We start from the raw sequence: 27,041 nt of genomic DNA, 5'->3' as shown, positions 1-27,041 counted from the left end.
ATCAAGCAATATAGCTTCATATCTATAGAAAGTTAATCTGTAGCAAGAGTATTCAAATGATGTTAAACTTTGTGTAGTTGGCATTAACCCTTACATCATAGCCAACTTACTTATAGATGTATTTACAGAAAATGAGAACACGATAAAAATAAATATTATACACTAAAGGGACTTCTAAAAAAGGGAAAAAATCCTAAAACTATGAAGATGATGATAGGTATTTTAAAACTGAAAAAAAAAAGAACAAAAATGGAGAATACATATATGTGTGTGTGTGATAACATTTTGACATTTTACAGCGAAACTCCTTTTTTTCTAATTAAATAAGATTTTTTTATTAAAATATAATTACATTATTTTTCTTCTTCTTCCTCCTACCATCATGTTCTTCTCCTTGGTTTCTCCCCCATTTTTCCTTTATTGTTTATATATAAATAATAATTTATATAATACATACAGATAATATTCTATATATCAACAATTAATATATATTCCAAAATATACAAATATGAGCTGTTCAATTCATATAATGTAATTGTATATATATGATTTGAGAGCTGGCCATGTGGTATTAGATAATTAATTGGTGTGCTCTTCCCTGGGGAAGACTATTTCCTCCTCCTTGAAATCCTTCATTGCCTGTTTTTCTTTGTCTATGGTAGGGGACCATAAGAGTCCCCTGTTTCATGCTAGCATGTCTATTGGTGTCACCCCTGCTAATGTCTTGCTTAGACAGTCATGTTGTTGAGATTACATGGGTTTAGCTTCCCTGACATTTCTAAGAGACATGACACACTCTCACAGTAGAATTTATGTTCTTCTGACTCTTACAATCTTTCTGCCCTTTCTTCTTTGAACTTATAAAAAGTTGAAAAGCCTGCTAAAAATCAGTTTAAGCAAAAACAGAGTTCAAAGAGCTGAAACATGAAGAAAGATGTTCAGTCTTACAATGAAGTAAAAATGAGGTCTCATTTATTTTTATTTTAAATTTTTATTTATTCATTTTATTTTTAATTTATTTATTTGTTCACTTTACATCCCTAGCTTATCGCCCTCCATCCTCTCCTCCTAGGCCGACTCTCCCACTCTTTTTCCCTTTCTCCCCTCCCTTTTTTCTCAGAAAAAGAAAGCCCCTCTTCCTACTAAGCCACCATGGCACATCAAGTGACATCAGTACTAAGCGCATCTTCATCCCCTGAGGCCCAGAAAGACAGCCCAGCCAGGAGAAAGTGATTCTAAAGCAGGCAAAATGTCCATATCTGAAACAGCTCCTGCTCTAATTGCTACGGAACCCCTATAAAGATGGAGCTGCCCACTAGCTACGTATATTTGAGAACTAGATCCAGTCCATGAATATTCTTTCGTTGGTGTCTCAGTTTCTGTGAGTCCCCATGGTTCTCAGGTAGTTCACTCTGTTTGTCTTTTGTTGTGAAGTTCTAGTCCCCTTCAGGTCTCTCTTTCCTGAAGCTCTTTCACAAGACTCTTTGAGCTCTGCTGTAGTTTTCACCTGCTAGGTAGAACCTCTCAGAGGAGAGTTATGCTACTGTCTGCAAGCATAGCAGAGTATCGTTAATAGTGACAGGGGTTGGCTCTCTCCCGTGGGGTTTGTCTCAGGTTGGGCCAGTCACTGGCCATTTCCTCAGTCTCTGCATTTTCATCTCTGCACGCCTTGTATGCAGGGTAAAATTTGGGTCAAAGGTTTTGTGGGTAGGTTGGTGTCCCCCTCCTTCCACTGGAATTCCTGCCTGAATATTGGACAAGTCAATCTCCATATTTACCTACCTAGGAGTGTCAGCTAGAATCAGCCCCATATCCTCCCAGGAGCTTACCCCATATCAAGTCTCCACCTTGTCCTAGAGATGCTCCACACACTCGATTTCCTTTCTCTCTCAGCTTTCTCACCTCCCACCCCCTTCTTGCCCCCCAAATGATCCCTCCCCTCCCCCAGTTCTCTGTCTTCATCCACTATGACATCTATTATATTTCCCCTTCTGAATGAGATTCAAGCACTCTCCCTAGGGTTCTCCTTGTTGTTTAACTTCTTTAGGACTACAGATTTTACTATGTTTATCCTATATTATATTATTAATATACACTTATAGGTGAGTATTTACCACGTGTATCTTTCTGCTTCTGGGTTAACTCATTCAGGGCGATCTTTTCTAGTTCCATCCATTTGCCTGCAAATTTCATGATTTCCTTGTATTTAATTGTGAGTAGTATTCTACTATTGTCTCATTTCTAATAAAACATAACTTAAACAGAGGGTGATCAGAAGATGTCATTGATTCAATGGTATTTGTGGAAAAGAATGTGATTGTTCCATTGTTGGTTGAAATGTATTGTCATAGTCCTTTCGAAAGGTCAGTCTGTCACTAGTTACATAAGTTGGAATTAAACAGGCAGTCTACTGGCAGTCAAGTTCTTTTGAAGACGTATCTACAAATGAAGAAAGAACAGTAAAATAGGAATGTTATTGAGTAGATATTGCTTAAATAAATGCTAAACTATCTGTAGAATATATTGCAAAAAAAAAAAACTTCTACCGAAAAATAAAATATTTATGTCAATTAAAGTGAATTCATTTTTGGAATTCATTTTAAGCCCCGCTTAAAAAATAACACAAACAAGCAGGCAAATGGTGGGAAGTATAGAAGATCATCTTGAGTGAAGTATCCCAGAAGCAGAAAGACACACATGGTATGTACTCACATATAAGTGAATATTAGACATGTGATACAGGATAAACATACACCTAAAGAACCTAAGCAAGAAGGAGGACCTTGGGTAAAATGATCAATTCTCATTCAGAAAAGCAAATGGGGCAGACTTCAGAAGAGGGAGAAAACAGGAAACAGGACAGGAGCCTTCCACAGAGGGCCTCTGAAAGACTCTACCCAACAGGATATCCAAGCAGATGCTGAGACTCATAACCAAACTCTGGGCAGAGTGCAGGGAATCTTATGAAAGAAGGGGAGATAGAAAGACCTGGAGGGGATAGGCACTCCACAAGGAGAGCAACAGAACCAAAAAATCTGGGCGCAGGGGTCTTTTCTGAGACTGATACTCCAACTATTGACCATGCATGGAGGTAACCTGGAACCCCTGCTCAGATGTAGCCCTTGGCAGTTCAGTATCCAAGCGGGTTCCCTAGTAATGGAAACAGGGGCTGTCTCTGACATGAACTCAGTGGCTGGCTCTTTGATCACTTCCCCCTAAGGGGGAGCAGCCTTGCCAGGCCACAGAGGAGGACATTGCAGCCAGTCCTGATGAAACCTGATAGGCTAAGTTCAGATGGAAGGGGAGGAGGACTGCCCCTAGCAGTGGACTGTAGGAGGGGCATGGGAGTAAAAGAGGGAGAGCAGATGGGATTGGGAGTGAGGGGGCTTCAGCTGGGATAAAAAGTGAATAAATTGTAATGAACAAAATTAATTAATTAATTAATTAAAAAAACATAAACAAAAAAACAAAACAAAGAACCAATATACCCTACAAACCATAATATAAGTGCATACATCCTTCAGCTACTGCTGGAACAAAATAACTGTGAATATTTTAAAAAGAAGAGATGTTTATGAAGCTTACAGTCTTAGAGTTAGTAAAGCCGAAGAGCACTGCACATGCATTGACAGTGTTCCCTCTGGACGCATTCTACTGGAGCAGACAGCATCAGCAGAGGAGAAAGAGATTGAATAATTACAAACCTGAGCCTGAGCCTGGGTGGTAAACTAACCACCAAGCCAAACTTGATGGTACAAGCCGGTAATCCCAGCACAAGGTCCGCGTTAGCTCCTCCGGAAATCAGGTCCAATGACTCAGACCTATCCCATGAGGCTCCATAATGTTTAACCAGCCCAGGAGATGCATTCTGAGAAGTGGTCAGAAGGCGCAATTAACATCCAAACCACATTGTGAGAACAGATCATAAACCCTGCTAAACCCACATTAGCAAACTAAGCGAGGAAAGGTGAGGACCTCATAAAAGAAGTCCACCACAGCACACGGCATGCATTAGGCTCAGACGGTTGGATGCAATCAGACAGAGGGAGTCAGGCAGTTACTATGCACATTGTGCTGCATCTAACAATAGTGAGCAACAAGACATGCTTAGCACATGTATTAGCCGTCTTCAACAGGAAGGGTTTTAGAGGGCTGGCTGTTTACGTCTTCACTGCGTTACTGTAAGGTATTTAAATACTTAGTTCTTTAATAAACACTAAACGTGCTGTGGCTCTACTCACTGTTATGCTGTGCACAGTGCACACAAGGGTCTAGTTTGAATCACTAACACTTCCGCCAATAAATAAAAACTCCAAAAAATGAAAGGTAAAAAAAAAAGAATATATGCATGCTGCTATTTTAATAAAGTAAGTATTCTGAAAATACCAGCACAGAAATATTTCACTTCTTTATACTTATAATTCTCCAATTCAGTTGGGGTTTTTCCCCTTGAATTTTATGAATCATTGACAATGACATAATAAACCACTGTGTTGCAGTTTGAAGTGTTTGGGGGTATTAATTTCCTGTAGAGATTTTAGGATGATATTCATATTTCTTTATTATATTCTAGTCTGGATTTTCATAATCTTAGAAGATATAATATTACATAAATCATTTAAGAGTTAGGAAATCTTCACTGGTCTGGAGATCTGTTCTGAGGTGGAGTGGTCACACCTGAGCCTTGAATGCATACTTGGAGCTTTTATTAGGGCTGGCCTGAGATTTCATGAGGGCAGCTGCCAGAGCAGCCTCACTCAGAAATGAGAGGAGAAATGTTCTCAGGAAAAAGCAGATTTTCCCTTCTAAAGACAGATTAAAGGCTGGTCCTGTGAGGTCTGAAGTCGCTCCTGTTCCATTCACTGGAATGCATGGGTTTTGTGGCGCTCCGCTGGAGTTCTAGGAATGGCTTGCACAGTCTGGCTTGATTTCTTGACTAGATGCTGTACATGCAAGTTTTCTCCTGGAGTTCAGTTCATCACCTATCTACCCATATTACATTCCAATAACTGCTCCTGTGTAGCTCAAATAGCATATTCCGACAAATGTCCATTCTCCTCCAAATGCCAAAGTACTAATGTAGATTCAGTTTTGATATACTTTTCTACCCAAATTCATTTTTCCTTAAGGTTTTTCCAGTTCCTGGTTAGCACTTCTAATAAGAGTTAAGTTTATTTCCTGGGTCCCAGCATGAGGATGCTATGATATAGTTAGTCAGTGCTGCCAAGAAAAGGTTCACATACTGAAGGCTTGTTCCCTCATAAAAGCAGTAGGCACAGGAAGGTCATTGGGGAAGAGGTTGTACCATGATGACTCTGCCTTCACCAATGATTTAGAACAATATTACATTTAAATTGAAAAAAAAATCTGAGAAAGTAGTGAATTGGTAAGAAGTGGGGCCATTTGGAGGAGGCCTCAATGGGGAATGTCCCTGAAGCTTGTCCTTCCATTCCCTCGCATTCTGTCTTTCTTCCCCTCTGCCTTCTGTCTGTCATAATCACCCTAAGACATTGATCTGTGCTTCCTGTATACAGCAATGCAACCCTGCAACCCGATGACCACGGACTGAAACCATAGAAAATAAATCTTTCCCAATTTAAAACAATTTCTCTGCAGTACAGTAAAACCTCGTAACAAGTAAAGTGAATTATCAGACATATCAGCTGGTACCTAAAAGCACCCCCAAGTAATAACCTTGGTTTCTGCTGATGAGGGCAAATATAATTCTTTTTATTGTTGGTCTCTTAGCAAGAGGATTCTGGGCCTAGAGAGGCAATGTAGCTTCTTATGAAACAGGGCACTTTATTCTTATCCTAACAGAAGAGCTTCCCCTTTAAGATCCAGAGTCACAGAGCAGGCAGAGCCCACAGTTAAAACAACAGAAACATAAATTCCCCAAGTAGGTCACTGCCTGCAATGATAAGCACAATCACTCTTGCTCCACTGTTGAATTTGTGTTTCCTTCCTACAGGGAACACAATGGTACATAAAAGTCCTTAAAGCCCTCACTGCTGTGTCCTAGAGAATAATGTTCTATCTTACTGATGCTGCTCCAATACAGAGCAGCTGCTGCATCTTGAACCAGTAGGAACCAGCAGACAGTAGGAATGACACCCAAATAGACCTCTTTGTGTTCTATAAGTAACGTTGTGTAGATGTGAAAATTCTGTGGGCCTTTATATAGTTTTAAGAAAACATGAAAATGATCAAGTAAATATCTAAACACACTAAGCATCCTCAGGTAAATCTTTTAGATACCTCATGTGGAAAGCAACACAATTAAAATATGGAACCCCCATTGTAATAAAGGAGGTAGGAGTAAGATCCTGGCATTATGAATACAGTTTTACATTATATGAGGCATCGCAGCTTGTGCCCTGATAATGTAACAGAAGCAATCATCTTGTTGCATCATAATCTTACCCTTAGGACATAATTTAACTTAATCATTTCATTCCCTTAGTGGTCTTGTCTAAAAATCTATCCACAACAGGTATTACTAGGGCTTCAACATAAAAAGCTCAAAATGTATAACTTGTTTTCATTTATTTCCATGATTGTCTCCAATAATGTTATCCCTAGCATCTTTACCTTGGTGGCCGATTCCTAAATTATCCTAAAAAATATCTTAAACTTTTAGTAGCAAACATGTTTTTCCAAGACCTCCGATTGACCAGAATTATTTCAGTGATTGAATATTTTTACCATCTATAGAGATTTTACATATACCGTAGCTGATAATAGTAAAAAGAATTAGCAAGAGAAGTATGTCCCATGGGAACCCCTAAATAACCACTGTGTTGCCAAGACTCTGTTGTTCTCCACTAACTGATTTTAAGGCCCTATTGGTGAAGACACTTACATAACTCATTGAATATAGAGAAATTGAGCTAGTTCTGCACAGAGCCTTTTCCCCATCTGACTAGTATTCATGATGCTGGAAGCTACCCTGCATGGTACCAATGTGCAAGGTAGACATTAACCCTTCTGTAAACCATTCAATCTACAATGAATGGTTTGCACGGCCAGACATGGCCATGCAATGGTGGCACACAGCTTCTGCAAAGCCCAATCAGCATCTTCTTTGACTTAAGGCACATAGTGTGAGATGGAAACCATACAGGAAACTAGTTGGGTAACCAAGAACCTGAGGTTAGCTATGCCAGGGATCTGGGATGAACCAAATAATCTGTCCTGCTAAATAATGCCACAATAAAATGACTCCTAATGACACTCTGCTATACTCATAGATCCACAGATGATGGATTCCATCCTCATCCATCATCAGAGAAGCTTTTTATTGCAGCAGAAGGGGACAAATACTGAGAACAAAAGCCAGATTATTCAGAGAGTGAGAGACCATGGAAGACCCAGCCCTAAATGGGATGTCTCTGTCAAATCCTCAGGCCTTGGGGAACTGTACAGTGGAAAACCTGGACACATGTCCCCATCCCTAACCCAGAGGCAATCTCCAATTGTTACTGACTTCCAAATGAAAAATAAGTTTTCTCCGAAAGAGGCTCCCTGGGGAAACAGACTACTCTAGAGCATAGGCTGCATGCTCTGTAGTAGATGGCCAACAGAAACTGAACTCGTTGGCATCGTTAGAGGTGACTTTCTTATGAAATTGCTTTAGGGCCTTTTAAGTTCCTTAATTTTACTCTTTACATATATATTTGTATATTCACACACACATATTCTATTTTTAACCTACAGGTCCTTTGTGTATATCTCATAGCTTCCAGTTTTGTTTTGTTTTGCTTATTTTTGTTTGTTTGTTTGTTTGTTTTGGGCAGGAGCATTTCCCAAGTGTGCACATGTGTGGGGCGCTATGTTATACCTCTTTCTTGTGTCTTTTCTTGGGTTCTTTTTATTCTTTCATTCTTTTTGTCTCTCTTGCCTTGTTCTGGAGCAGAGTTTTTGTTTTATTTTATTGTGTTTTGTTATCAGCCCATAGAAGCTTGTTTGTTTATTAATGAAAGACAGAAAGGGGTTTGGTCTGGGTAGGAGAAATTGGAAGCCATAGAGGGAAGGGAACACATATCAGGATATATTGTATGAGAAAAGAAAATGTATTTTTTTCTAAAGGGAAATGAAGAGAGAAGAATTAGCATGTAGGTATGTCAAAGTCTAAAGACATGTCTGTTTCTTGTGACTATAAACTGTTTATCATCTCCCTTAAATGGAAACATTGTGCTGATGCCCCATATACCTGTTATGTTGTTAAGAACGGACATTTCCATCACAATATGTTTTCCCAGGTATCCTGCTTGGTTCATTCTACTAGAAGAGCAGAACTACCCACCTGTGTCCCAAGCATCCAAAGAAGTCCATAAGACATCTTAACTGGGTCAGTTCCAACGATTTATTCAGAAAAAAGAGCAACGCAATCACCAGGTGGTACTGAAGATTTAATTTGTTTCCTGATCAGTATTACATTTCTTCCTGGACCTCATATCTCTCATCCTGGCAGCAGAAATAAATCACTTAAAATATTTGTTCATTAGTTTGGATTCAGACCATGAGCAGAAAAGTCTTTGGAGAGTTCAGATTTTCTCTTTTGCTGCTATAAAGTATATTCCAGATACCACAGAGATTTATAGATGACTAGTATTGCAAACAAATGGATAATATTCCCGTTACATTTGGACATTTAGCAGACACATCTCAGTCAACTCACACTGCATCCATGTAATAGAACACGGTCTGGACTGCTCATAAACCGCAGAGCCATGCTCCATCTCAGCGAGGAGGCTGAGAGTCTGTGGTCAGGGTGCCTGCAGGGTTGCATTATGATGGTCACTTTTCAGGTTGGCTGTGGAACGACTGTGCTCTCCCTTAGCCAGGACACCAATCCGTCAGAAGCCCGAGGCTCCCTCCTCAATTTACGTTGGCCTTAAGGATTCAGCTCATGAATTTGAAAGATACACATAAGCAGTAAGTCCATTGAAACCAGGTTGTATTAAAGACATACCAAAAAAAGTCAAATAAAGTAAAAAAAAAAAAAAAATCACTTCCAGCATAAATTGGGAAACAATAACCACCTTGGCTCTGGTCTGTGAAATGTCTCCACATGCGCAGTGGGATCACTGGCATATCTCATTAGAAACCTTCCTCTACTCACACCTTCCCTAGTCCTCTAAATAAAATGGTCAGTGCCTTGGAGGGAGGGCTTTTGTTGTCTTAGGCTTCAGACTAAATAATACTGTGTTGTATGAAATTAGTAGTGTTTATTTACACTCTCAGTGAAAACACAAACATTTTCAGGAAGTTGAAGAGCCATGAATAAGTCTATTACATGGCATTTTACTTATCTCCACCACTAAAGACAAACAGAAAAATGTACAAAAATCGTATTACTGTGATGACAGAAATGAGCCACTGTCACGTTGCTATGGGCTGTATTTACCTGCAGACACACTGAAAGTCCTTAGAAAATAAACACACCTCTAGTGTTCAGAAAGGTGGTAAGGATAACTTGATGACAAAAGTCAGTATATTTTTACACAGTTATTCTTTATTGGGAATTATAAAACCAGTGTATTTCTATGGTAGCTACTTAAAAAATCATCTTAGAGGCTTGGGATTGTATAAGAATCTGGGTTTGAGGGGAGCTGTTACAACTGGATGAGAAAAAGTAATACAAATAAATTTTGCAAACTTAACTCAGCCTGGAACATGTCATAACAATTGTGAAAACAAGGGGGTGGACTTTGTACTAAGACTTTGTACTTTGAGAGATGCACAGACATTTAACATTTGTATTAAACATACTGCGTGTTCTTACTTAATCAATTAAATTATTCTAATATTAATATTTGGTGGCTGTAGGTTTCAACTATTCTACAACTTGTAGTGGAACAAGGTACCTTTGAGCATGCATGAACTATAGTTTATATCCAATGTACCTGCTAGACATAAACTCATAGTAATGCTTAGATCTTAGGCTGTAAGATAGCTTTGCATTCACCAAGAGACTTGAGAGGAATTTTTGAATTATCTGTTCTTCGCAGATGCTCTTCAGCCACAGAGAAAATTACTTAATGGGAAATTTATATCCCAAAGAGGATTGTACCAACAAGAGATCAGACTGTGATGTAGGCAAAATCCAAACAAAACCACATTTATGTGAAAATACCAACTAGACCTTATGAACTGAATGAATTTCCATCCTCCCTGAATTAGGTGTTCCACCTGAGAAAAATTCACAAGTCCATGTGGCCCATCCCTAAGGAGAGACAACATTAATAATTTACTTTGAAAGCATTCATAAATTTGACCTCTGGTGTGTAAGTTTGTGACAGAATACATATTTATGAATTATTTTTATTTGTGAGATGTGTGTGTGTGTGCATATTTGTGTGTGTTCATATGTGCATGCTGGTGTGTGTGTATCTTCCTTCCTCTCTCCCTGCTTTATGTGTCCAGACATACTCTCCTACTGAACATAGAGCTCAGGCATTTGTGTATGCCCAGGAGCCAGGCAGCTTCATGGACACACCTGCAGCTGCTCCCCAGCGTGGGATAACAGTGTCAAACATCGCAGGCAGCAGGATTTTCCCAGTTGTTTGCTTGCTCATGTGTTTTTTCTTCTGTAGGTGTTAGGATGTAAGTCAGGTTTCCATGCTTGTATGTAATCATTCTGCCATTTGAACTGTCTCTCTACATCCAAAGAATACAATAATTAAAAAAAAAATTCTGAGATTCTCTTTGTCAGAGATTCCCCAAGGGAAAGCAATGTAACTGCTTTCTATCATAGTGTGGAGGAAGACAAACATTTCTGAATCAATAGTTTTGGTTTTTTGTTTGTTTGTTTGTTTGTTTTTGAGTATGTTCTGTAGTTACAACTAATACATAATTTTATCACCAGATTAAAAAAAGATGTTCTTTAAAACAAGTGCATAATGTTTGAACAACTGATATATACAGACAACAAAACAAATCTTTGTTTTACTTGGATTAAGATACTATTGAGAATATTTCATTTTAAATATGCGGCACTCAGTTCATGTCAAAGACAGCCCCTGTATCCCTTACTAGGGAACTCACTAAGAGACTGAGCTGCCTATGGGCTTCCTTTGAACAGGAGGTCTAGGTCATCTCCATGCATGGTCCTTGGTTGGAGTTTTGGTCTCTGAAGGCCCCCCAGGCCCAGGTATTTTGGCTTTGTTCTCCTTGTAGAGTTCCTGTCCCCTCCAGAACTTTCTATCTCCCTCTTTCCGTAAGAAGAAACTGTGGTATTCTGCCCGAAGTTTGGCTATGAGACTCAGCATCTGCTTTGATACACTGATAGGTAGAGTCTTTCAGGGGCCCTCTTTGGAAGGCTCCTGTCCTGTTAGGGGCTGGCTCTTTGATCACCTCCCCCTGGGGGTTGCAGCCTTGCCAGGCCACAGAGGAAGATGATGAAGCCACTCCTGATGAGACCTAATTAAGCTAGGGTCAGAGGGAAGGGGAGGAAGTCCTCCCTTCTCAGGGGACTCAGGAAAGGTCATGGAAGGAAAGAGGGAGGGAGCTACAGTGGGGATACAAAATGAATAAATTATAATAAATAAATAAATAAATTAAAAAATAAAGTAAATATGTGGCTCTCAAACACTAATTAAAACACATTAATTCATGGGGAACCAAAGCTACATGAAAGGGTAAATAAAATAGCAAGTGTGTTAACTATAATTTTTTAAATATTGAAAAAATTACAACTTATTCATTAATTTTCAATACAGTTTTATTTTGTGCATGTGTGTGAATTCACATATATGAGAGTTTGTGTGTAGAGACCAGAGATTGACATCAGGTGTCATCCCCAGCTACTATCTGCCTTACATTTCTGAGACGTGTTCTCTCACTGAACACAGATGTTGTTTACCGGGCTGCACTGTTTGAGCAATGGTCTACAGAGTTCTTGCCTGCCTCTGCTCTACAGAATTAACTCAGATGTATCCTCTGCAGCAAGCTGAGCTTACAGACAAGGATCAGAGCACCAAATTCTTTGTTTCATTATTTTATTTTATTTGTTTTTAAAAAGGTTTCTGAGAGGTCAGGACTTTCTTATTTCATAAGATGTGAATATATGATTTTTACTTCATCCATTCAATAGGATTCCCAAATATTTTCTCATTTGTTAGCTTTATGTTTTCCAAAATTACATGCATATTTATTATTTTAACTCTATTTTATTATTTATCTTAAAATTATCTTGATTCATTTATTGATATTTCTGCTCCAAGCACATTATTATGACCACATTATTATAAAAAATTTCTACTCCTCCTGAGAAGATTCCCTTTGTATCACTTAAGATCCTAGGAGAAAAGGGCAGACTCCAAAGAGCGGAATATCATTCGTCATGTCAGGGGCTGGCACTCTCTGGTAGGGTGGGTGTTTGTTTGCGCCAGGCATTGGTTGGGCGTTCCCTCAGTATCTGCTCTGTCCTTATATCTGTACATATTGTACACAGGGCAAATTTGGGGTCATAGTTTTTGTGGGTGGGTTGGTGTTTCCCTACCTCCACTAGGAGACACTCTAGTTAGAGGGTGTCCTCTTCAGTCTGTATGGCTTCTGCTACTAGGAGTCTCTGCTTGAATCCCCCTCATATCCTCCCAGGAGCCTACCCTGACTGAGGTCTCCAGCTTGTCACAGAGATGTCCCCACCCTCAGTTTCTCTTTTCTCTACAGGCCTTCTGACCTCTCACCCTCGCTCTCCCCAGATCTGATCTTCACCGTCTTAACTCTCTGACTTAAAACAGAATTCTTGGATAAGAATTTATGGCAAAGGTGTAGCTTCAGAGAGCCTGAAGGAGAGAATAATAATCTTGACCTGTCACCACCCCTGTACCCGACAGGGCGACAGGGAATGAAGGAAATAGTTTCAGGAACCTGCGTGGAGAACACTTTGTTTAGAGAAAGTCATCTCTAGGGCAACATCAGAAGCTGCCCCATTTGACACACAGGAAAGAAACAGTCGACGGATTAACTGGCCTGCGCTTCTGCCGATCTCTCTCTTTAAAACGTATGTAAGGTTTTGGAACTGAGCGAGCGAGGACCTGCACATCCATGCTTTCGCTATCGGCAAGGAATACTATCCAAGAATTCCTCTTCAAAGCCATTCCCTTTACGAGGAGATTTGTGTGGTGGACTTTGTTCATTGCTGGTAGCAAACAGCCGTTGGCACATACATCACACTTTAAGGGATTTTTATGGTTCCGTTTTAAATAATAAGTTGGAAAAATTGTATCCTTCCTGGCTCTCTAGAGAAACAGAAACTACTGGGTTGGTTGTATTAAAAGATTATTTTATTTATAGCTTACATCAAAAGATCTTGGTAGTCCAACTATGTTTTTTTGTTTTGTTTTGTTTTGTTTTCATGCTCAAGTGTCAGAGAGTCCTGCAGCTGCTCAGTCCGTCCAAGAGGCTGGAAACCACAGTCAGCAGTTCCGGCTTGGTGATAGGGTCTCAGAGGGTTCCTGGAGAGCCACACTTCTCCAGCTCATATTAGAAAGCTGATGGTTCTGATGTCAGAGAATGCAGGCAGCAGCCTCTGGACTATCAGGGTTACTGGGATCCGTCAGCAAAATGGGAAGGCACACTGCGAATGCGTTTCCCTTAGACTTCCTTTTAATTGGGGCTCTGCAGAACCATGTATCTCACACTGAGAGCAAGGCTTCCTGTCTCAATCTCACTCCAGTGAAAGTCTATTCAGGAGAGCATGTGCAGCACAATTTGGATGTGAGGGTGAGAAACACATGCAAACACACACACACACACACACACATAAACACATGCACACACACACACACACACACACACACACACACACAAAGCCTAAAACAACAACAATAGGGAAGGAATGAATCTGGGAGAACTGGGAGGGAGCTGAAATTTAAATAAAAGACATGAAATTCTCAAAAGTAATAAAAGTCAATTAACCTAATCAAAAACATCCATATTAGTGTACTCAGAGGCTTGTCTCATGGGCAATTTTAGATCTTGCACAGTTGACAATCAATAGGAACCATTAAAATATCATTGGCACATCACTGTGTTTGTATGAGACTCGCAATTTTGTCTAGACATCATTGAAACAAGAGCAAACAGGACCACGTTATTATATTCACCAGCCTCGTGTAGAAGGATGGAAGAAGATACACATCTGAAGGGCCAATGAAAGAACTCCACATTTACAATTTTTGATTCAATGTGGCATTTTATTTCTTCCTTAATAGGAACAAATTTTAATTAAGTATGCATAAAAATTGATCAATGCTTTTTTTATAAAGGAATCATAGCCTTGTGAGGGGGATTATTTTGGGGGATTATTTTTAATAATGGAATATATTGGAGGAAAAGTTAAAAACTGAGAGAAAGTAGAATTTTTATTAAATGCAATAAGGATGACAATATAGTTATATGTTTACAGAAGCTACACCACATAAAATATAATATATAAATATATGGAGATACTATGTGATGTCTAAACTTTTGTGCTTTATTACATTTACTGGATTATATGCATAAATATTTTATCAGTGATCCTAGTTTAACCCAAACATTCACAGGTATGTACCAGAATTTTGTGAGGGGAAAATAGACTATATTGGAGAAAATGTTGAAAGTTGAGAGATGATAGAATCTGCATTGAATGAAAAAAATGCCAATATATTTATATGTTATGTAGTAGTTATGATGCACAATATATAATACATATAAGTGGTATAATTTTTTATGCATTAAACCCTTGTGATCATGGATTTTTAGATGATATTATAAGAACTTTATATATTGAATTAATTATAATAATGATACAACATTTAAAGTAATTTAGGATTTTCTACATGAACACTGTATTTACATTTCTATTCCTTTGTCTCACCCTCCAACTCCTGTTTTTCCCTCTGAAATTAATTACCTCTTCTATAACTATATATACATAAATATGTATTATGCAAAACGCTGACTATTTAGAGTTGCTTTTATGTGCATGAGGGCTGGCCATTGGGGGTTGGCTAGGATGTAAGGGGCCTCATTCCTGAGAAAAGTGACTCTCCCTCTCTCAGCAGCCGTCTGTAGTTCTTCATCTAGGGATGGGCCTTACGAAGTTTCCCTCATGCATGTTGGCATGTTGACTGATGCAGTTATTATGTAGGTCTTGTTTGCCCACTATTTTGGAGAAGTTTCATAGGTGAACCGTTTCTTATGGCCATAAGACACCATCTTTCTTCAGGTGTCATTGTCTTCTACCAGAGGAACACAAGCTGATCAAGTTGTAGCCTTACAATGCTAATTTCTAATTTCATTTTGATTGCTTCCACAAATTGATAACCTGTAGCTGTGAATCAGCCATGCTATCTTGACCTATGGCATCATTCAGCAACAAAAGGAATTTCCTTTTTACTTTTGTTGGATGCCAACCTTAGTGGAATATTTGCCATAAAATGTATAAGGAGTCTTTTATTCCTCCTAATAAATTATTACATTATTGATATAAGTAATATATTAAAGAAAACTAAGCTTAAAAACAGTTGCAGACATCTGTAAATTACTTTTAGCTATGGATTCTAGTTTTGCTTTAATGTTTTTCATTCTCAGGAAAAACTAGTTTTATTAAAATATCACTTCAAAAACTTCGTAGTCTGTTTTTTGTAATAATTAAATGGGAATTGTTGGAGATACAGATAGGGAATCAAACATCATGTAAGCAGCTTTGTGCTTTTCAGGAAGGAGAGCTAGAGAGCCGTGTATAGATCTTTGTTGTACAGAGCTTTGACTATGAATCTTTTTAATTGTCCATACTTGGTGAACAGTTAGATTTTTAATATGATTTACTTTTAATTTAAGTATTTGCCTGAAGTATTTGGAATAAATTATAGATCAATACCTTGGGAATACTACTACATAAAATAAGAGTTGAATGATTTGCCATAGGGTATCAATTTGCTCCTGCACGAGGTCAATCCTCTGATTGAACACCATCAAGCTTCCTTTTAGTTGAGCATTAATTCCTTTTTGTACAACTAAGGCTAAGGCAAGAGCTACATTAGCTAAATGATTATTCAGGGTCTGAGCAGTCTGCCCAGTATGACTCATGGCTAATGCCCCGGTGGTAGCTCCAACAGCTGCCAATGAGATGGTAGTAACAATGGTGGCTGTAGTTCCAAGATCCCTTTTCTGTCTGAAGAGAGTCATAGCGTGAGGGGCATCAATGGGCACAGTCACCCAGTGAGGCATGCGAGTAACCAGGGCATACCTAAATTTACTAGCATTCCAGCATTGGGCAAAAAAGCAAGTATCATTACCACAATTACTTAGCTCTATCTGGCTAATAATGAATAAAAATGGGGGATATAGACAAACAGGTGTGGGCTTATAGGAAATATTATGAGAAGCCTTAACCCCCTCGTTGGAACATCCTGCATCAGTTCTAGAACTAGCAGTGGTGGTGTCCGAGGTCTGAGTAGGTTCAGGAGACCATTGCCCCCAGGGGCGAGACGTGCTCCATGTAAATTGACTAACTCCATGTTTTCCTCCACTTTTGAAAGTCATTTAAGGTTCTTAAATTATTTTTTCCCTTTTTTTTAAATTTTTCATCAATTACCCTTTATTCATTCTGCATCCCCCCATAAGCCCCTCCCTCCTCCCCTCCCAATCCCACCCTCCCTCCTCCCTCTGCTTGCATGCCACTCCCCAATGTAGCTCATGCCTTAGTTGTACATAAAGGAATTAATGCTCAACTAAAAGGAAGCTTGATGGTGTTCAATCAGAGGATTGACCTCGTGCAGGAGCAAATTGATACCCTATGGCAAATCACTCAACTTGGCTGTCAATGAAAATATGCTGGACTTTGAGTCACTAGCATATAACATGAGAATTTTTCCTGTGCTGCAAATCTGTCTAAACAATTGTGGAGCTATATTTTAGGTAATTGGACTGAAGAATTCGATACTACGATGGAGCAGCTGAGAGTGGCCATTGTCACAGTAAATTCTACCAGAGTGGACGCAGGACTAGCCACAGGATTATCATCATAGATTGCTGCAACCATGAATCATCTGAAGGAATGGGCGGGCATGGGAGCGTTAGCAGGCCTTCTGGTGTTGGTCTCCTTGGTTTGCCTGTGGTATATATGCAAGATTAGAGTCTCACAACAGTGTGATGCAGCCATGATCATTCAGGCCTTTACAGCCATTGAAGCAGGACATTCTCCCCAAGCATGGTTGGATACCATAAAAAGCTAAAATGTTACGCTCAGGATGCGAGGCTAAGCACTGCACTCAGGGTCAGCCGCTTTGGACCCAGAGAAGAGCATGTCTGATTGCATGCGGGTTGATGCCCCAGGTCCCGCCTCTGAGAAAAAGGTATCAGACGGGTCTGATGCTCTTTGGGTGGATGACACCTAAATGAACATCGGTACAAAGTCCCAATTTATTTCTAATATCAGAGATCAGACCTCTACTCTTGCCTGATGCGTCTAAAACAAAAAGGGGGAACTGTAGAGAGCTGCGGAATGCTATGCCTTAAAGATGGAGCTGGTTTCCGCCTTCCAGCTGGTGAGTGGTGAGTGCTTCCCGATGGTGAGTGCTCTATGTCACGAACAATTCCACATTTGGCTAAGGCTGAGGATCTGGCTTGCTTCCATGTATGTGGACCTATCTGCATTGCCCACGTGGCACGCCTGGGTTGGCTACCCAGAGGCTATTTAAGCTGTGGGCTGGCTTTACCCAGGGTCAGATGATTGTTCAAGGTTCCTGAATAAACTGCATTGAAAAAAAAAAATAAGAGTTGAAACTCAAATGCATTTTACATGCACAGAGTTTATTTCTTTTGTGTACCTATGATGGCATGTGATCTGTTTAACAATGGAGGAGATGCCCAGTTTGACTACATTTTGAGTACTAAATTTTCTATGTATTGGCTTAACAGAGAGGTAGAAATTCTTTAAATTTTCCCATTTAAAATTATTTCTCTCTTTTGAGATTATAATATAATTATATTCTTTCCCTTCCTCTAAACCCTTCCATATATCACCTTGCTCTCTTCATTAAAATTTCACATTGTCTGTCTTCTTTTAATAAATACATGCATTATAAAACCTGATGGTCTCCCTAACTGCAATACATTGTAGAATTTTTAATCTTATTTCACTTCTGAAATTTATATAGACAAAAATAATTTCTATAGGTTTTTTCCATTAATTAATTTATTTTACATCCTGGTAGGAAATTCCCTTCCTTTCTTTGTTCCCAGTACCTCCCTCTTTCCTCCCCTCCCCTCCCTATGGCCCTTTCCCTTTCTTCTCCAATGGGTATCAACCTGCCTTGGCATATCAAATAAGACTAAGCACTTTTTTTTTTTTTTTCTTTCCGGGCTAGACAAGGCTGTCCATTTAGAGGAAAGGGATCCAAAGGCAGGCAACAGAGTCAGAGACAGACCCTGCTCCTGCTGTTAGAGGCCCCACATGAGGACCCGACTGTACAGCTGATATGTGTGTGTGTGTGTGTCTGTGTGATGCCTAGGTTCATCTCATGGATGCTCTCTGGTTGATAGTTCAGTCTCTGTGAGCCCTTATGGGCAAATTTGTACATTCTGAGATTTTCTTGTAGTGTCCTTGAGCTCTCTGGCTCTTTCAATCCTTCCTCCCTCTCTTTCCTAAGATTCCTTGAGCTCCATGTAATGATTGGCTATGGTTTCTCTGAGTTTGTTTTCATCAACTTCTGTGTGAAGCCACTCAGATGATAGATATGCTAACCTCTTGTCTTCAAGTATAGCACAGCATTATTAATTTTGACAGGGGTGGGCTTTCTCTCATGGCACGAGACTCAAGTTGAGTCAGTCATTGGTTGGCTGGGTCAAAGATTTTCTTTGTGGGTTGGTTTCCTCTTCATCCACTGGAAGTCCTGCCTGGTTACAGGAGAAGACTTTAGGCTCTGTATATCCCACTTCTAGGAGTCTCAAATAGGGTAATCATCACAGACTTCTGGGAGCTCCTCCATTCCCGAGATGACATCCCCATTTCTGTTCTCTACCAGCCCCCTCCTCATTTTCCCCACACTTGATAACCCCCCACCTCACCTAGTTCCCTCCATCTACTTTAAATATGTTTTATTTCCCCTTCTGAGTGAGATTTAATCATCCTAGCTATTAAAAATGGTACAAGTCTGATAACAATATTAGCAAATTGTCTGGATACAATAAACACATTGGGAAAATGGTGAAATATTTTGGTTTATATGCATTTAGATGTAAAAAAAATAACTGTGCATAACTTATAATATTATTAGCACACACACACACACAAAACCCTAAAAACCTAACAAAATCTGCATAATAGAAAAAAATATGATGAAATAAAATTAAGATGAAAGCATCATTGAATTTTTTGTATATGGCACCTGGTGTGACTTTTCTCTTTTACAGTTATTTTATAAATACTGAAGGTTTTAAAAAGCAGCGACAAAGATCTCATTGAGAAGCCTCAGTGCATAGCATATCATGAGGGGGATGTTGGCTCTTCAGTGGTACATGATACAGAGCATCTTGTCAGAACTTTTAATTTAAAAGGAACAACAAGAAAGGCAAAGTGAGGAAAAGAAAGGAGGATAAGAGAATCCTTAATGCTTTTTAATTTGGGAATAGCTTTGTGTGTCTCTGACAAAAATATAGTAAGTGCATATTCAGGAGGCAAGATTTAATTTCAACACTGAGCATCTAACAAATAAAATTTTGGAGATTACATTATTTGTTATTTATTTAACACTGAAATAGGCTTATATTTAAGGGAAGTTTTAACTTTGTTTTATTTGAAAGAATTAAATTTCCTAAGTATCTAGTCTACCTATGTAAATAAATACATACCCCTCAGTACTAAATTATTGCTAAAGTGAAAAAAGTAAAATACTGCTTCGATCTTTGTCCCTTCTCATGGTGGTACAAGTTCAAATATGTTCGCAACTATTCAACAGTAAAATTAGTTTCCACCCAATGGTATTAACTAAGATGCAGCAAGCTGTTCGCCTGAGATTAAAACTCTGGTGAGCCAAATCCTGTAAATTCCATATTAAGAGCGCCGTGTTCATTGCTGGTCTTTAACCCTCTAATCTGTTTTCTTTCCATGGCTTTAAGAAACCTTGCTCAGCGGCTGGTGGTCTTGGTGTGCCACGGATGACAAGCCCACCCGGTTGTTGATGTGTCTACTTACGTGTTGGAGGGTCTGAGGCTTATAAAACAGGTACAGTGCGTACAGTTGAGAATTACGCTCAACAACAGCCCAACGAACGTCATTTAGATGTGATCTGTGACAAGCCCCAAATCCTCACACACACACACTGCATCACGCAGCAAACAGGTCTGGAAGAAGCTCAAAGCAGCTGAAGATGTTTATTCCCCCATTTTGTAAGAATACAGATGTGAGGTTATTCCCTGGCACTGTCGGGTTGACCGAGTAAGTCATAGCAAATTTTCTTCTTTTCTGATGTTCCTATTGTATGGAAAATAGCAGTTATTTTTAAAATTACCTTAAGCATCTTATGAAAGAAAGCAGAGTACATTGAAGTAAATATATGTGCCATATTCGTAAAATTAATTATTTTTACAAGATTTCTCATTTTTTTTACCTTGTCTGGTCATATTTTTTACATCTCCCTGTTCATTAATTCTGTCTTTCTTTCCTTTTTTAAAGTTCATCATTCCCTTTTTCATTTTTTCTCTCTAAGGCCTCCTGAATACGATATCATTGACTCTCTCAATGATGAAGCCGTACCCTGAATTGGCATTTTTGGTTCTGAGATCTTACCTATTTTCCCCCCTGTGGTATGCCATTGTCTCAGCCCAAGATGATGAAATGCAACTGAAATTAATGTATTTCCTCCCAAATTGATTTATACCTCACTCGTCCCTGTAATTGACTTATATACTCCCCTTCACAGGGAAAAACCAGAGAAGTTGAGTTCACTTCAACAACAGATTCCATTTCATTCCATTCATCCAATCTGGTGAGGGAAAATTCTTCTACTTTCTTCATTCACCAACCCACAGGGCTGTGCTTCTGTCTACCCTCTCTCTTCCTTTTTATTTTTTCATATTTTCATAACTCCAAACTTTAATATAATAAAAGACCTCAACACAGAATTTTCTCAGATCACTGTTTTCCGAGCTAAAAGCATTAACATAAGCATGCCTTAGTTTAACCTGCCACTTCCTTTACAACAACATATGAACTCAGTTGCTTGATTTCAGAATTTTGAGATGGATCCCTTGGCATTTGTCTGCCATATATCCCATGCTCTGTGCCATGGCCTTATCTCAAGAGCCTTCATACCAGTCTCCTTTCCCAATATATAACTTTTCCCCGTTTGCTAGATACTTGTGTTTTTAAATCTTTGAATGCTTTTCTTCCATGACTGAAACATTATTTCTTCATCCAGTCCCAGAGTAACCTCTGACTTCTGTAATACTTTTTGCTTCACTGTTCTTAACCTTTCTACCATCCTCACTGTCCAACTTTTTTTTTACTTCATGTTTTTGCCCATTTCATAACTTTTCTTCAAAAATGACTGTGTAAGACTAGTAAGTGCCTAATTTGAGTGTTCTATTATCCTACAGCAAGCACTGGATGCTGTATGTGGGAGCTCTTAAAATCTTTTCAGCAGATTAATAATTCCATTGATTATGTAGACTTGATTCATATACATGAGAAATTCAGTCTTCTAAAGCAAGTTGTAAATCACAGTCCAGAAAGCATCAGCAGACATGTCAGAGACAAAACATGTTTGGAAGAGTACAAATATCATTCTTGTTTGAATAGTGTACTGTGAGAGGACATATCTATAAAGAGAAGAATCATGGTGCCTGCAAAATCAAAAGGAAAATCGGTGCTCATATTTATCTCTGCTTTCTTTCAATACACTGTGTTTAAATTATACCTATCAGCAGTTTCAAAAGGACTGCAGGATAAAAATAAATTGTTGCCATATAACTGATAAAAATAATATAACGATTTTTTTTAAAAATCTTCTGTTGGTTCTTGAAAGTTAAAGCAAGCAGGTGATTTGACAGATAAAGAATCAAATATATACTTTAACTTTGCAGGTGCAGATACAATTTGAGCTTCCAAATAATTACGCTCTTTGATCACACTCTTTTACTTAGAAAACTATCATGAAACAGTGCTTGAGTACAAGGCTTGAGTGAGTGTGGTAGAACTCTCAGGTTAATATGCATGTTGGATAGGAACACAATTCTCAGTTAGACATATTGGTGTCACCTGGAGCTCATAGAGGTTTCACGGCATTCTTTGAATTTATCACCAATTCTAGTAATTTATTTTCAAATTCTACCCAGCTTTTGCTGGTAATCTATCATTTCACACAGCATATCAAGAAAACAGTACAAGAAAGTGTTTGTCTATTAAAATGTGTATTGACTGGAAACAAAGACTATTTTTAATCAAAATTCTAGAGAACATATTTTATTGAGAGGGCAACACTGAAATTCTTTCATCATAAGGAGGAATCGTGACTAAAGTCTTCTCAGCAGTGGAGTTCCGGAAGTCTGGCCCCTTCTCTGGATATAGATTAGGTCTGTCTGTATGCTGAGGACAGTGACAACAAATGACCTAAAGGTGCGACTTGTGACTTCTCTAAACGCCTTTACTTTAGTGTCAAGTATCTCATACATCCAATAATTACATACATATGATATTCTTACTTTTTATATGTAGAACATTTGGAGAATACTGTTTACATACAATATGATATGAGAAAATGCTTCCATATTATATTGATGACAGTCACTCTGATCTCATTCTTTCCCCTGCCACAGAGGCCTGGCTTTTCATTGTTTTGCCCACCAACGAATTTTAGAGAGACACAGAGAATATAGTGTAGAAGATAGGTAGTTTTTGTTTGTTTATTTTGTGTGTGTGTGTGTGTGTGTGTGTGTGTGTGGAGAAGAGTATAGGCCCAAGGAGAGAATGAACTGTGAACAAAAATAATCATTGCATTGATTTACATGTTAGTCAGGGTTTATAACACAGTCTAACTCTCTGGGAGAGACAGCTTCTCTGTAGAGCATTTTTTTTTTGTTGTTCAAGTTTTCCCCAACCCATTTCCGTTGATTCTTTCAGGAGGGCACAGTGATTGCTATGCCTCCCGCCAGCTAGTAATCTTATAAGGTACAAAGTTCCTACAACCAGTTTAGAGAGTTATCAATCAAAAACCTTGTTTGGAGTTCAACATATTATAGCTCTTCCTAGTAACAAAGATATTACCGAAGCCTCACTTCTCTCCTCAATGAGAGTACAGGAATTCTAGCATTTAGTTTACCAAGACAGTGGTCATGGCACAGTAAGGGTAGGAGCCAACACTTCAAGCCTCCTAATATATAGCTAGCTATCTAACAAATAGAACTACTAGCTCATTCTGCTTATGTGTTAATATAAATAGCAAGTCACATATATTAGAAAAACCCTCAGATGTAAAATAAAAACGTAACTGATTTAAACCTAAGCAGACATGACTTTAACCTTACCCTGACCTTGTTGGTCACTTTACTGTGATGATGGCTGTGAAAATCAGATGAATGCAGACGCAGTCTGTAAGCTGCTTAGCACTAACTTTGCATACTGACATCCCTGCTCAAATATGCATGGCATGCCCAATGAACATGTCAGCAGTTCTGACGTGTACATATGTGGAACAATGAAAGTGCTAATGCCTCTTGGGTGAATGGCCTTCGAGAAGGAGTTATAAGGAACTATGCCCAGATAGAGAGTGCCAACAGGATGATGAGAAGACTCCATACCCAGCTTTGCATAATGACTTTATTAGTCCTTCTTACAGGGGAAAGGGTAATTAACAGACAAATATATCACTCAAATATCTTGCTCCAAGGATAAGATAAACCTCAGGAAACATGTACCGTAATGAGTTCCATCACTTCTCCTATACCCTCTGTCAGTCCCTAATACCTTGAGAAACTTCTCCAAAGAACAGTATGATTATAACCTCAGATGAAAATCTGCTGACCTCACCCACTCTTCCTATGAGGGAATGCCTGCAGTCTTAATGCCATCACCATTTGGCCAGCTACCAGCTGTATTGCTTTGCTCATTTCATTGCCTTGATTGATGTCCAACATCTTCTACAGATCGCCACCGCAGCCACAATGCCCAAGGCCAAGAAAAGCTTAAGAAAAATAACTTCATTACAACATTCATGGTGCCCTGTTGACTTTAGATACCGAGACACTGAGACCTGCAGGATTTTGCTTGCTCTTTTACTTTGGCAAATTGGCTTGAGATTATTTGCTTATGGATGTGAAGTCCTATAGTGGGAATGAGCCTCCTCTTACTCCATAGCAGTCAGACTAAAAATCTACACTTTTTATTATTTTCTTCTTTCTTATTATAATTGTCTCAGTTACCCACTACTGTTATTCAATATCACTGGCTGAAATAACTATTTCCAGGTCTTTTTTCCAGGCTGTTTGCAGAGGGAAGCAAGTCTACCAATTTGTAAACAAGGGCCTGTTGAGAACATATAAATGGATTTTAAAACTCTTTTAAATGAAAAACTCCTATGAGCCTTCGTCTGTATTATTTTTGTATGATTCATTATAGAAACTGTCTTCCTGAAAAGGATTAAAATATTTAGTATATCTTTCTGGAACATGAATAAATGTACAGAAAAATATTACTTGATTTTCAAGTACATTTTGATCATTGAAAAAAATCCTTAATGGCACCATACCACACTGGTATAACATGTCTTAATAATATAAATGACTTAGTCATAATTATTTCATGAAGGTTGATAGCTCACTTTGGCATTAACTACATGTTACCAATTATTTTTCCTCCAAGCTTAAGAAACAACATACAGCAAACACATGTTGTTTCATAGTCATAAATAAGCTCCACTTTGTAAATCCTGGTTATGTTAGTCTTAATAACAACAATGCCAGCTACCTTAGATAACTGGACACTTAAGGTAAACATTAGTGAAGTCCTGCAAAGGAGACGTGTTGCTTCCAGAAGCTGGGACCTGACAGGTGTCTGAGAGGGACCAAGGAGTTCATTCACCCTTTGTAGACGTGTAATTGACATTCTGGTTTTCTGACTTGCACTTTAAAAGACTCATACTTCAACTTAGGAGAGGCAGAGCTCCCAGAATGACGAGAGAGACCTTGAAACACTTCATTGAAGTGGTGTAAACAAAGCTAAAATTATTACTCTTACTGTTTTCCCCAGAATCCTATGCTGAAACACTATACTATACTACACTGTGAAATACTATGCTATTTTTATATTTAATTTTTAGAATTAGCATATACATTATAAAACAAAATATAATTTCAAGCGATTTTTATTTCCCTATTTGCTCCCCGTTCCCCTCGTGCTGACTGTCTCCTTCCCGCAATACTTTCACACGTATTTGTAAAGAGATTTGCTCTCGAGTAAACTAGACCAATAAGACAAAAGGGCACATGTTCTTTCTCACCTGTGATTCCTAGCAAAATTTCAGATGTGAATAACCACAAAACCCAGGAAATTTAAAAGGTAACTATGAAGATGTACCACCGGACAGGAGATTCATTTTCAAGGGGGAAATATGTAAAATGGGCAGGGGGCTTTAATTGGGTTGAGGTAGGGTTCTCAACACAGAAGTAGAGAGAACGAATACAGGAAATCTATACAAATAGGTCTGGGAAAGCCGTAAGAAATCATGTTATTGTTTACCTAAAATTTACACAATAGACTAAGCTATGTGTATACACATATGCATACATAAATTACATATACATCATACACATATGAATATACATACACAGTCAAGATGAAGCTATATTACTTGGGCTGGCAATACTCTCCCCAAAGGAACCCCAATATCAAACAGGAAGAAACTCCTCTTGAGTTGTTGGTCATGGGAGTTCATGAGACTCCTCAAACAATTTAGACTTTTGTTGTGCACCATTGTAGCCTCTCAGAGGTTGAAGATAAGCCTCTATTCCTAAGGCACCATGCACTTTAAACACAGCCCAGTCGGATAAGAGGACCTGGGAGCATTCTTCCTGCGAGCTACGTGTATAATGCCAGAAGGTGCTATGCTAACTTTCCAGTGAGGGAAGCAACCAAGAGTCCCACCCAGCTGCAAGACTTCGGAGACACAGCAAAGCTCAGCATGGCATGATAACCCTCAGGGTGGGATAGTGCACCCATGTCCGGATGCTAACCAACAGCTCTCTACTTAGATGTGAGGCTCTCACACAAGAGGACTTCATGCCACCCAAACTTAAAGTGCAACAGTAATCTGAGCTTTGAATACTTCCTATCTTCATCATTGAGTTTCATTTTAATTGTATCAATTTTCTTATTTAGTCTTTGTTTTGAAGCATGTATGTCTAATACTCCAAACACATATGTATATAAGACTTTAGCTAAAATATTCCTATCAACTAAGAATTTAATTGTTTTTCATTTTTTACTTAATTAATTCAATTTATGTATTGGTCATAGGCCCCTCCTTCCTCTCCTTCCAGTCCCACCCTCCCTTCTGCATCCCCTCTCCCCTATTCCTGAGAATAGGGGAGCACCCCCCCCCAAGCAAACACACCTGCCTATCTATTCACATTAGGAATGAGTTTGTCTTCCTCCCCTCTGGCTTGATAGGGAATCCCATCAGAGAGCAGTGATTCAAAAGCAGACTAATAAAATAATATTAAATCTCTGAAAATAAATATAAGTAAAGTTTAATCATATTTCAGTATTGACAGAATTCTTTTATTCATTTTACTTCCTGATCATAGCCCCCTTCCTCCTCTCCTCCCATTCCCACTTTTCCCTCTCCCCCCCTTCTCCTCACAATAGGGGAGCTAAGCTAGGGTCAGATGGAAAAGGGGAGGAGGACCTCCCCTAACAGTGGACTTAGAGAGGGACATGGGAGGAGATGAGGGAGGGAGGGTGGCATTGGGAGGGAATGAGGGAGGGGGTTACAGTGGGGATACAAAGCGAATAAAATGTAATTAATATAAAAAAATAAAAATTTTCATTG

The sequence above is a fragment of the Meriones unguiculatus genome, chromosome 8 (genome assembly GCF_030254825.1).
Source record: "Meriones unguiculatus strain TT.TT164.6M chromosome 8, Bangor_MerUng_6.1, whole genome shotgun sequence".
Lineage (NCBI taxonomy): Eukaryota > Metazoa > Chordata > Mammalia > Rodentia > Muridae > Meriones > Meriones unguiculatus.
Note: the sequence above shows the minus strand (reverse complement) of the source record.